The sequence below is a fragment of the Triturus cristatus genome, chromosome 5_2 (assembly GCF_964204655.1).
Source record: "Triturus cristatus chromosome 5_2, aTriCri1.1, whole genome shotgun sequence".
Lineage (NCBI taxonomy): Eukaryota > Metazoa > Chordata > Amphibia > Caudata > Salamandridae > Triturus > Triturus cristatus.
The window spans coordinates 296,573,148-296,586,649 of record NC_140588.1 but is presented as its reverse complement, the minus strand read 5'-3'; positions in this window follow the sequence as shown (position 1 = coordinate 296,586,649).

Sequence of the window (13,502 nt, the reverse complement as noted above, 5' to 3'; positions counted from 1 at the left end):
ATAAGTACTTTTACAGTCTGTCACATTTTGAATCCACTTTTCAGATTCTTAAAAAAGCACATGTCCAAACAGCTTTTTCAGACCAGAAACATGTGTAACCTGGGTGACTGACTACACTCCAGCAAGGGCAACCAGCCTTAGTGATGCTGAATGTATTTGCATTACTGACTGCAACCTCAAACCCCACTCAGTTGTGAATACTGTGCATGATTCCACAGGATAAGCAGCTGGGTGTGTGCTAAGGGTCTGCTTCTGCAGAAAAAAATAGCTCCCCCTTTCCATTTAATGCAAATGTAAAATTACCAGAGCAATACGCAATAAATCTCTGTCTGTAATTCCTCTTTGCACACAGAGTAATGATTTGAAATTAGGCAGAAAACGAAATTTCTTTGCCAATTTGAAAGCACACTTACTACTCATTTTTTTGGCAAGTGATAAGTACTTTTACAGTCTGTCACATTTTGAATCCACTTTTCAGATTCTTAAAAAAGCACATGTCCAAACAGCTTTTTCAGACCAGCAACATGTGTAACCTGGGTGACTGACTACACTCCAGCAAGGGCTACCAGCCTTAGTGATGCTGAATGTATTTGCATTACTGACTGCAACCTCAAACCCCACTCAGTTGTGAATACTGTGCATGATTCCACAGGATAAGCAGCTGGGTGTGTGCTAAGAGTCTGCTTCTGCAGAAAAAAATAGCTCCCCCTTTCCATCTAATGCAAATGTAAAATTACCAGAGCAATACGCAATAAATCTCTGTCTGTAATTCCTCTTTGCACACAGAGTCATGATTTGAAATTAGGCAGAAAACGAAATTTCTTTGCCAATTTGAAAGCACACTTACTACTCTTTTTTTTGGCAAGTGATAAGTACTTTTACAGTCTGTCACATTTTGAATCCACTTTTCAGATTCTTAAAAAAGCACATGTCCAAACAGCTTTTTCAGACCAGAAACATGTGTAACCTGGGTGACTGACTACACTCCAGCAAGGGCAACCAGCCTTAGTGATGCTGAATGTATTTGCATTACTGACTGCAACCTCAAACCCCACTCAGTTGTGAATACTGTGCATGATTCCACAGAATAAGCAACTGGGTGTTTGCTAAGAGTCTGCTTCTGCAGAAAAAAATAGCTCCCCCTTTCCATCTAATGCAAATGTAAAATTACCAGAGCAATACGCAATAAATCTCTGTCTGTAATTCCTCTTTGCACACAGAGTCATGATTTGAAATTAGGCAGAAAACGAAATTTCTTTGCCAATTTGAAAGCACACTTACTACTCTTTTTTTTGGCAAGTGATAAGTACTTTTACAGTCTGTCACATTTTGAATCCACTTTTCAGATTCTTAAAAAAGCACATGTCCAAACAGCTTTTTCAGACCAGAAACATGTGTAACCTGTGTGACTGACTACACTCCAGCAAGGGCAACCAGCCTTAATGATGCTGAATGTATTTGCATTACTGACTGCAACCTCAAACCCCACTCGGTTGTGAATACTGTGCATGATTCCACAGGATAAACAGCTGGGTGTTTGCTAAGAGTCTGCTTCTGCAGAAAAAAATAGCTCCCCCTTTCCTACTAATGCAACTGTAAAATTACCAGAGCAATACGCAATAAATCTCTGTCTGTAATTCGTCTTTGCACACAGAGTCATGGTTTGAAATTAGGCAGAAAACGAAATTTCTTTGCCAATTTGAAAGCACACTTACTACTCTTTTTTTTGGCAAGTGATAAGTACTTTTACAGTCTGTCACATTTTGAATCCACTTTTCAGATTCTTAAAAAAGCACATGTCCAAACAGCTTTTTCAGACCAGAAACATGTGTAACCTGTGTGACTGACTACACTCCAGCAAGGGCAACCAGCCTTAATGATGCTGAATGTATTTGCATTACTGACTGCAACCTCAAACCCCACTCGGTTGTGAATACTGTGCATGATTCCAAAGGATAAGCAGCTGGGTGTGTGCTAAGAGTCTGCTTCTGCAGAAAAAATAGCTCCCCCTTTCCTACTAATGCAACTGTAAAATTACCAGAGCAATACGCAATAAATCTCTGTCTGTAATTCGTCTTTGCACACAGAGTCATGGTTTGAAATTAGGCAGAAAACGAAATTTCTTTGCCAATTTGAAAGCACACTTACTACTCTTTTTTTTGGCAAGTGATAAGTACTTTTACAGTCTGTCACATTTTGAATCCACTTTTCAGATTCTTAAAAAAGCACATGTCCAAACAGCTTTTTCAGACCAGAAACATGTGTAACCTGGGTGACTGACTACACTCCAGCAAGGGCAACCAGCCTTAGTGATGCTGAATGTATTTGCATTACTGACTGCAACCTCAAACCCCACTCAGTTGTGAATACTGTGCATGATTCCACAGGATAAGCAGCTGGGTGTGTGCTAAGGGTCTGCTTCTGCAGAAAAAAATAGCTCCCCCTTTCCATTTAATGCAAATGTAAAATTACCAGAGCAATACGCAATAAATCTCTGTCTGTAATTCCTCTTTGCACACAGAGTAATGATTTGAAATTAGGCAGAAAACGAAATTTCTTTGCCAATTTGAAAGCACACTTACTACTCATTTTTTTGGCAAGTGATAAGTACTTTTACAGTCTGTCACATTTTGAATCCACTTTTCAGATTCTTAAAAAAGCACATGTCCAAACAGCTTTTTCAGACCAGAAACATGTGTAACCTGGGTGACTGACTACACTCCAGCAAGGGCAACCAGCCTTAGTGATGCTGAATGTATTTGCATTACTGACTGCAACCTCAAACCCCACTCAGTTGTGAATACTGTGCATGATTCCACAGGATAAGCAGCTGGGTGTGTGCTAAGGGTCTGCTTCTGCAGAAAAAAATAGCTCCCCCTTTCCATTTAATGCAAATGTAAAATTACCAGAGCAATACGCAATAAATCTCTGTCTGTAATTCCTCTTTGCACACAGAGTAATGATTTGAAATTAGGCAGAAAACGAAATTTCTTTGCCAATTTGAAAGCACACTTACTACTCATTTTTTTGGCAAGTGATAAGTACTTTTACAGTCTGTCACATTTTGAATCCACTTTTCAGATTCTTAAAAAAGCACATGTCCAAACAGCTTTTTCAGACCAGCAACATGTGTAACCTGGGTGACTGACTACACTCCAGCAAGGGCTACCAGCCTTAGTGATGCTGAATGTATTTGCATTACTGACTGCAACCTCAAACCCCACTCAGTTGTGAATACTGTGCATGATTCCACAGGATAAACAGCTGGGTGTTTGCTAAGAGTCTGCTTCTGCAGAAAAAAATAGCTCCCCCTTTCCTACTAATGCAACTGTAAAATTACCAGAGCAATACGCAATAAATCTCTGTCTGTAATTCCTCTTTGCACACAGAGTCATGGTTTGAAATTAGGCAGAAAACGAAATTTCTTTGCCAATTTGAAAGCACACTTACTACTCTTTTTTTTGGCAAGTGATAAGTACTTTTACAGTCTGTCACATTTTGAATCCACTTTTCAGATTCTTAAAAAAGCACATGTCCAAACAGCTTTTTCAGACCAGAAACATGTGTAACCTGGGTGACTGACTACACTCCAGCAAGGGCAACCAGCCTTAGTGATGCTGAATGTATTTGCATTACTGACTGCAACCTCAAACCCCACTCAGTTGTGAATACTGTGCATGATTCCACAGGATAAGCAACTGGGTGTTTTCTAAGAGTCTGCTTCTGCAGAAAAAAATAGCTCCCCCTTTCCATCTAATGCAAATGTAAAATTACCAGAGCAATACGCAATAAATCTCTGTCTGTAATTCCTCTTTGCACACAGAGTCATGATTTGAAATTAGGCAGAAAACGAAATTTCTTTGCCAATTTGAAAGCACACTTACTACTCTTTTTTTTGGCAAGTGATAAGTACTTTTACAGTCTGTCACATTTTGAATCCACTTTTCAGATTCTTAAAAAAGCACATGTCCAAACAGCTTTTTCAGACCAGAAACATGTGTAACCTGTGTGACTGACTACACTCCAGCAAGGGCAACCAGCCTTAATGATGCTGAATGTATTTGCATTACTGACTGCAACCTCAAACGCCACTCGGTTGTGAATACTGTGCATGATTCCACAGGATAAACAGCTGGGTGTTTGCTAAGAGTCTGCTTCTGCAGAAAAAAATAGCTCCCCCTTTCCTACTAATGCAACTGTAAAATTACCAGAGCAATACGCAATAAATCTCTGTCTGTAATTCCTCTTTGCACACAGAGTCATGGTTTGAAATTAGGCAGAAAACGAAATTTCTTTGCCAATTTGAAAGCACACTTACTACTCTTTTTTTTGGCAAGTGATAAGTACTTTTACAGTCTGTCACATTTTGAATCCACTTTTCAGATTCTTAAAAAAGCACATGTCCAAACAGCTTTTTCAGACCAGAAACATGTGTAACCTGTGTGACTGACTACACTCCAGCAAGGGCAACCAGCCTTAATGATGCTGAATGTATTTGCATTACTGACTGCAACCTCAAACCCCACTCGGTTGTGAATACTGTGCATGATTCCACAGGATAAACAGCTGGGTGTGTGCTAAGAGTCTGCTTCTGCAGAAAAAATAGCTCCCCCTTTCCAACTAATGCAAATGTAAAATTACCAGAGCAATATGCAATAAATCTCTGTCTGTAATTCCTCTTTGCACACAGAGTCATGGTTTCATATTAGTCAGAAAACGAAATTTCTTTGCCAATTTGAAAGCACACTTACTACTCTTTTTTTTTTGCAAGTGATAACTACTTTTACAGTCTGTCACATTTTGAATCCACTTTTCAGATTCTTAAAAAAGCACATGTCCAAACAGCTTTTTCAGACCAGAAACATGTGTAACCTGTGTGACTGACTACACTCCAGCAAGGGCAACCAGCCTTAATTATGCTGAATGTATTCGCATTACTGACTGGAACCTCAAACCCCACTCGGTTGTGAATACTGTGCATGATTCCACAGGATAAGCAGCTGGGTGTGTGCTAAGAGTCTGCTTCTGCAGAAAAAATAGCTCCCCCTTTCCATCTAATGCAAATATAAAATTCCCAGAGTAATACGCAATAAATCTCTGTCTATAATTCCTCTTTGCACACAGAGTCATGGTTTCATATTAGTCAGAAAACGAAATTTCTTTGCCAATTTGAAAGCACACTTACTACTCTTTTTTTTTGCAAGTGATAAGTACTTTTACAATCTGACACATTTTTAATCCACTTTTCAGATTCTTAAAAAAGCACATGTCCAAACAGCTTTTTCAGACCAGAAACATGTGTAACCTGGGTGACTGACTACACTCCAGCAAAGGCAACCAGCCTTAGTGATGCTGAATGTATTCGCATTACTGACTGGAACCTCAAACCCCACTCGCTTGTGAATACTGTGTATGATTCCACAGGATAAGCAGCTGGGTGTGTGCTAAGAGTCTGCTTCTGCAGAAAAAATAGCTCCCCCTTTCCATCTAATGCAAATGTAAAATTACCAGAGTAATACGCAATAAATCTCTGTCTATAATTCCTCTTTGCACACAGAGTCATGGTTTCATATTAGTCAGAAAACGAAATTTCTTCGCCAATTTGAAAGCACACTTACTACTCTTTTTTTTTGCAAGTGATAAGTACTTTTACAATCTGACACATTTTTAATCCACTTTTCAGATTCTTAAAAAAGCACATGTCCAAACCGCTTTTTCAGACCAGCAACATGTGTAACCTGGGTGACTGACTACACTCCAGCAAGGGCAACCAGCCTTAGTGATGCTGAATGTATTTGCATTACTGACTGGAACCTCAAACCCTAAAAGTATTCCTCATTTATAACAATACACCTTATTTTATGGTGAAAACATAGTCCATATTATTTTACATGTTCCTCACATTTAAATTTCTCCCAAAACACAAAACGATAAACACAACTTCAACAAAAGGAATTCCAATTCTATTATTCATTTCTTATTTTACCATATACATCCCCTCTCAAACTCATAACTCACCTTTAAAATTAGTTAGTTGTGAAAGAAATGTGGCACTCAAAGAGCAGATTATCAGAGCCAGGATCTCTGTTCTGTACACCTCTCTCCTCTCAGCAGAACCAGATAATGGCAATGTTTCCCTCTCGTTTTCCACACATATACATGTTAATTTCAAATCTCAGTGCTTCCCCCTTTTTTTCAAATGTAATCACACATTTTTATTGGTTGAAAACCAACCCTTTTCCAAAAGTACCCTTCCCCCAACTTGACTTCAGCCTTGTACCCTTCCCCCAACTTGACTTCTGCCTGCTACCATAGCAACAGCTCTTGAAACACTGCTGTGTAGAGTTAGGTCAGAAGTTCACCACACAATGTTTCATTTCCAAAGAGCAGGAGTGCTTGACTTTTCAAACCTAACAGCAAATCCATAGTACTGTTCTTTGGTAACACATTTTTCTGTACCAATACAAAACATGCTTCTATATATTGACACATACAGCCTAGTTTTTAGTGTAGAATGGTATGAAACAGCCAATGAGTTCTTTTTGTTTTAAAAAAATATGTATGCCTCCATTTCCAAACTGTCTTTCATTTTTTTTCCCATTCTACTGAAAGACACCTCCTGAGTGCATCCAGTTCTCCTTGGAAGATGTTCACAGTGTGGATTGTAGGGTATGTCTTCTGGAGTGAAAAGTATGCAGAGAAAACAGGTATGGTGAGAGACCTTGCTTTGCCAAATGTAGACATTAAATGGATTGGTCAAAGAGGGTTAAAGTGGCACCAATTGATGCCATTGGTGAAATCCTTCATGCAAATCCAACACCCTGACCTCATAATAGTGCACTGTGGTGGCAATGACCTAGGCACTTTGACTGGGGTAGGTCTGGAAATGCTTATGAAGGAGACCTTTGCACAACTGTTTTCACTTTTCCCTAAAACTGCCTTTGTATACTCTAACATATGCCAAAGGCAAAAATGGAACTGGTCCAATCATTTTTGCCCGCAGATTGACAAAGCAAGAAAGCACGTCAACAAATCTGTTTCTGCTTTCCTCCGAGACTAGGGTATGGGTTCCATTTACCACAACAACTTGCGTTACGACATGCAAGACATTTATAGAGGAGATGGTGTACACTTCACTGATGAAGGGAACAGAGTCTTCCTCTTGAACCTTAGACTCTGCATCGGTACTTACTTGTAGGTACCACTAAAAAATCAAATCACTTCATAAACACAACGGCTCTTTTTAGAGCCCCCTAATATCTAAACACTTAAATCTGAATTTTATTTCTTTTTTTATTTTTTTTTTCTACCGTACGCGTACGGTAAGCTCACCGTAAGCTTACCGTACGCGTTCCCCGCGATTTTTTTTAAAAATTAATTAATGTTTTTTTTGTACTTTTCTGTCCTTCTTTGACCCCCTTTCAAATGTTAGGGGGTCTGTAACTCTCTTCCTTGCCCCCTTTTCAAGTTTTCACCCTTTTTTTTTCTGAGTGAAACACACGAAATGGCGGCCGCCGCTTCCTGGTTTCGACCGATTCGAATGTTTACTAAGATCTAACAGCCAATCAGAATCGCGCTCGCGCACGTCACCGTACGCGTACGGTAAGCTTACGGTAAGCGCACCGTAAGCTGCCACAGATATATATATTGATTTAAATGCTATTTTCTCAGGAACTACTGAACAGATTTACACCACACCTACAAAAGGCACTTCCTTGACCTGAGGACTACCTCTCTGCCAAATTTCAAGTAACTCTGTTCAGCCGTTCGGGCTGTAGCTGTGTCTAAAGGTCCTATGGAAAAATGCATGGGAAAAACGCGTTTTGGGACCCCCCTTTTTTCTCAGCCCCCGCTTGACGAATCACCCCGAGACTTTCAGGGTAGGAGCGGAGCGGAGCGCCCCACCTATTTTGAAAATTTCGCGAGGATTCGTCGACCGGCGCAAAAGTTATTCCAAATAGAATGTTGCGGATTTCCTATGGAAACAGGGTCCTAACTATAACTACCTACTGGCGACCGCCAGTAGGTAATATATATATATACATTCACTATAAAACCAATGAAATTCCCCCGTTATAGTTACTTCAGATAACTATAACTCGCACGCCCGCAATCCTGTGCTCATGACGTCACATAGTACATCACTCATGACATGGTCAGTGGCATCACTCTTGACATCACTGATGACATCATCCTTGTGATAGAGTGGCGGTCGCGCGAGTTATAGCTATCTGAAGTAACTATAACGGGGGAATTTCATTGGTTTTTTACGAGTGAAATATCCACCTAACTATAACATGTGTGAAACCTATGGTTTTTTAAGTGAATTTGCAAGGTTTTTTTTTTGTATGGTTTTTCACCGTGCGCGCACGGTGCGCGCACCCCCGCGAATTAAAAAAAAAAAAAAATTACATTTTTTTTCTGCCTTCGGGGTCCTTCAGGGACCCCCTGACAAAGGCTAGGGGGTCAGGAACTCTCTACCCTGCTCCCTTTTCACGTTCGCCACCTTCCTTTTCCACTCTCGCACTGATAACAAACAAAATGGCGGCCGACACTTCCTGATTTCGACCGATTCGAACGTTGACTGACATGTATCCACCAATCAGAATTACGCTCGCGCACGTTAGGGTGCGCGCACCGTGCGTGCACTGTGCGCGCACAGTGCGCTGCTATAGATATGTATGTGCTTTCAAATGCAATTTTCTCAGGAACTACTGAACAGATTGACACCATATATGCAAAAGGCACATGCCTGACCTGAGGACTACTTCTCTGCCAAATTTCAAGTAATTCTGTTCAGCCGTTCGGGCTGTACCTTCGACTAAAGGTCCTACGGAAAAATGCATGGGGAAAACGTGTTTTGGGTCCCCCCTTTTTTCTCGGCCCCCGCTTGACGAATCACCCCTAGACTTTCAGGGTAGGAGCTGAGTGGTGCGCCCCATTAGTTTTGAAAATTTCGCGAAGATTCGTCAACCGGCGCCAAAGTTATTCAAAAAAGAATTTTCAGATTTCCTATGGAAACACGGTCCTAACTATAACTATCTACTGGCGACCGCCAGTAGATAATATATATATATATATATATATATATATAAACAAAGTTTAAAAAAAAATAAGCATGCAATTGAGAATGCCTCTGAAATGCCCTTCTCTGATTTGAAACTGCAGATGGAGGTTGTTGTTGATATGAGCCCAGTGGGGTTGGGTGTCATCTTTGCCTAGCACTCTGGACATCCCAATGCCCTGAGACACATTGTGGCTTAAGCCAGCCGAAGCTTGTCAACAACATGATGTGCTGATTCCCAGCTTAAACAGAAAGCCTAGCTGTAGTGTGGGCTTGTGAACATTTTTATGTGTTCCTTTATGGAAAACATTTTACATTCTCACCATTATCGACAATCCTAAAGCCAAGATGCCCCCTCGCATTTAGAGGTGGGGGTTTTAATTGCATGAGTATAATTATAAGATATTGCATCGTCCAGGAAAAGATCAAAACCCTGCTGACTACTTCTCACATGTGCCAATACAGTGTCATGGCACTACTTCTAAAACGGCTGATTTCTATGTTAATTTCATTGTGAAATCCAGGACCCCTAATGTCAGATTGGTAGAACAAGTCATTGCTGCATGAGTGTTTTTGCTAACACTCAGAGAAATTATTACACACCAATTGTGGCAAACACATACTCGACCTCTTCATGATGACCTTGAATACCAAAAACTCAAAAATATGCAAGAGGAACTTTCAATTACTCCAGGAGGCATCATCTTACGAGGACCAAAATTCGTCCAAGAGTCTGAGAAAACAAGTTATTGAACTGGCCCATGAGGGACACCTTGGGATTGTTGCTACGAATCAAGCTTTACGGGGCCGAGTGTGGTTCTCCAGTCTTGATGAAAGAGTTGAAAAAGAGTTAAAGGCATGTCAATTGCGCAACTGTTAGTCATCTAAGACGACCCCACATCTGTTAAACATGTCTGATCTCCCAAAGCATGCATGGTAGAAGATTGCAATTGATTTCTTAGGACCCCTTGACAATAGACATCATCTACTAGTAATTGTTGATGAATATCCCCATTTCCTCTGCTAGAAGATATGTCGTCAACAACTCATGACAGAGCCATTGAAAGACTGGAAAGTAGTTTTGCAGCTTGGGGTGTTCCTTCGATTTTGGAATCTGACAATGACCCACCTTTCAATAGTCAGGAATTTAAAGACTTTTTCACTCATTTAAATATCAAGCATCACAAAAGCACACCTCTCTGGCCACAGGTAAATGGTGTGTTCAAGAGATTTATGAGTACTCTCATGAAGACTGTTCATCGTGCTACGTTGGAAAAGCTTGAACTCAAATCAGTTCTTCAGTCTACACTTCGTGCCTACAGGTCAACTCAGCATTTTACCACAGGTGAAATCCCTACCATCATAGTGTTTGGGAGAGCCATTGGCACCAAGGTGCTACAATGGACCAATGAGAGATCTACTGACATTAATAAGCTTTGCAATACTGGCTGTTCTCACAAACGTCCCATGAAGACCTGTGCGGACAGACCCTGCTGTGTGCGGAACACTGTATTCAACAGAGGGACCAAGTAATCACAAGGCGAAAACAGAAGCACAAGTCTGATGCTCCTTTTGATGCTGACCCACTGAGGGTTATGACCAGTGCAGGGCACATGGTGATTGCACATCGTCCTGGAAGTCCATTATGCGAGATTGTTCACATTTCAAGCACCTGCCTTGACCAACTCCAGATGTCAGAAGTGAGACTTATCCACCTGAGAGTTCACACAGCCCAATGACTGTACTTAAGTCTCTGTCACCTATGCCAGTCATGGACCCTTCGCTGATATCTCCTCAGCCTCACATGACCAGATCTGGCCAATTGATTTGAGCACCAAAACGACTTATTGAAGAGTTGTAATGTATGTATTATTAATACGTTTTATTTAACAGGGAGAGATGTGGGGGCATATCAACAACAACCGGCGATAATTATCGCTAAGTGCACTTAGCGCTAGGATAATCATCGCCGGCTAGCGTGTATTTTTATCGCTGAGATAGCGTGCTATTAGCAACGCTTGTCTCAAAAGCGATAAAAATCCTCACGCTAACTGCCTAACGTGAGATTATCGCTGGAAACCCAGTGATAATCTCACGTTAGCTTGTTGATAGGGACTCACAAACTTAGCCATGATATCCACCTTCCATAGGATATCATGGCTAAGTCAGTCCTGAAGCAGGCGTCAGGAAAGAAGCGATAACAGGGGTTATCGCTACTTTTCCTGCCGCTATGCTTCATAGCGTGGGGCTTGATGATAGGAGAAATGTCGCTTAGCGACATTTTTCCTATCATGTCAGGTCAGGAACGCCCACTTTGCATCTCATTAGAGATGCAAAGCTGGGCGTTAGGAATCCCCACGCTAAAGCAAGGTTTCACGCGTAAGCTTGACCTTGCTAATTAGGCGATAAAATTTTCGCCGCTTTTTGGCCGAAAACGGCCGCTAAAGCGGCGATAATTTATTATCGCCTCCTTGTAAATATGCCCCGTAGTGTCTTGTGAGTTAGAGATGACGAGACCCTTTTGGTTCCTGACGGACTCTGTAGAACAGTGATGTAAGTGCATGGTTGTAGGTCATAGAATTCATGATGTAGAATGTTCAGTTCACGATTACATGCCAATCAATAAAGATGTGTAATACCAATCTTGTGTGTGGCGTGATCATTAAAAAGGTCCCTGGCTGGGGTAGGACGGTACAGACGGCATCCTGCAGATCGTTGAGAAAGGCTTTACTGCCTTGCAGGATGCAAAGATTGACCAACAGCCGCCTCCTCTTAACTGCTTCTATGTTATTTCCAATCCCTTTCTTTCTTCTCCACCTGTTGAGGTAGGTAGTCTCTCCCACTCTATCACCTTTGTCCCTGTGCATGATCCCCTTCAGTGCCTAGGCCGGGTCACCCTATTGACATGTACATACAGGAGGATATGTTGCTGGTGACTGCTCCTTAGATCAAGAAGAGGATGACCAGGAACCTAGGGTCATATTTATGGTAAAGTAAGGCAATGCAGCGCAGCAAATCACCTTTCTGTGCTGCATTACAGAGAAACGGCAGGAATGCACTGTATTTAAAAGAATATGGCACATTCCTGCCTTTGTCCCTGATGTGGCACAATTTTGGCTGCCTAGCGCCAATGCAGACACCCTTGCACCATGGTTCAAAGGTGCCTGTGTTGCATGCAGCACAATCCTGAGAGGCATATTGCTTTTTCTATATGTGCTGTAAAATGCAGCACACATAGAAAGAGGCAGTAACGAGGAGAAATAAAGATATTTCTCCTTGTCATTCCACCCCTGGGATGGTGTATTTTTGGTAAATAAGGCAATGCATCAAAAACTATAGGAGTTGAGTGGGAACACCCATGCATCGCCCATGGAAAGTCTTTCCAGGGCAGAGGAATCCAATGCAGCGATTTGCTCAGCATTGCGTTTTTCCAGATTTATGAAGGCACTCAGGTCCACGCAAGGTGGCCTTGTGTCGCTTCATAAATCGCATTTTGCATTTGTGTTACTCTTACACCACATTGTGTGCTGCTAGAGCAATGGAACTCCATTTATAAATATTGCTCAGAGCTCTCCAACCATGGACAGCCAGAATGGTACCATTCCGGAGTAGGGAGAGTGACTAAGTGCTAAATATTGTATATGGTGGTGTACTTTGTGGATAGATGTTTTTGGCTTTGGACATTTGATTGAAAAGCTAGTCGACCTTTTTTAGCCAGTCTTTTGGATTTCCCACCACCATGTTGGCTATTCCTCTCCTGCCAGAAACAGGTGACAAAAAGTGAGAGGAGAACAGAGAAAGCAGTATTAGCAATTGTGAACACAATACATTGATAGATTAACATGCAACAGAAATTTACACCTAAGATAGGAATGAACATGCTCACTGGGTGTAACAGCCTGCACACAACAAATAGTCACAAAATGGAACCCAAGGAGCGTGGCTTGGACATCCATCATAGCTTTCCGGGCAGGTAAAGGCAAAGGGTCACTCTACTTAAGGAGGAGACTCCGCCCGTCTCATCAAGCCAGATACTTAAGGTCGAATAACAAACACCTTCTTGTCACCCCTCGGTTCTTAAAAGTTAGAATGGGAGGCAAATCCTTTGAGGTGGGCACCACTCAATGCTGGAATAATGTACCTTTTCACCTACGCCTGATTCAGTCAGATCTTGAGTTCCGCAAATCTCTTAAAACCTGGCTATTTAGCCGAATCGACTAGTCGTGCTTTCACTTCTGCTGTTCTGTGTCTGCTACAGCGCCGGGACACCCTGTTGCGGTAGCTGTGCGCTTAATAAAATACTTTTATTATTTTATTATTATCATGGTGGACGCAGCCTAACAAAGCTCCAACCACCCAAGTTTACAATCTACTAAGATGAGTCAAGTGTCCTCTCCCAAGTGGGCCACATTTATCGCGCCAGCACTCGGCGCCAAGT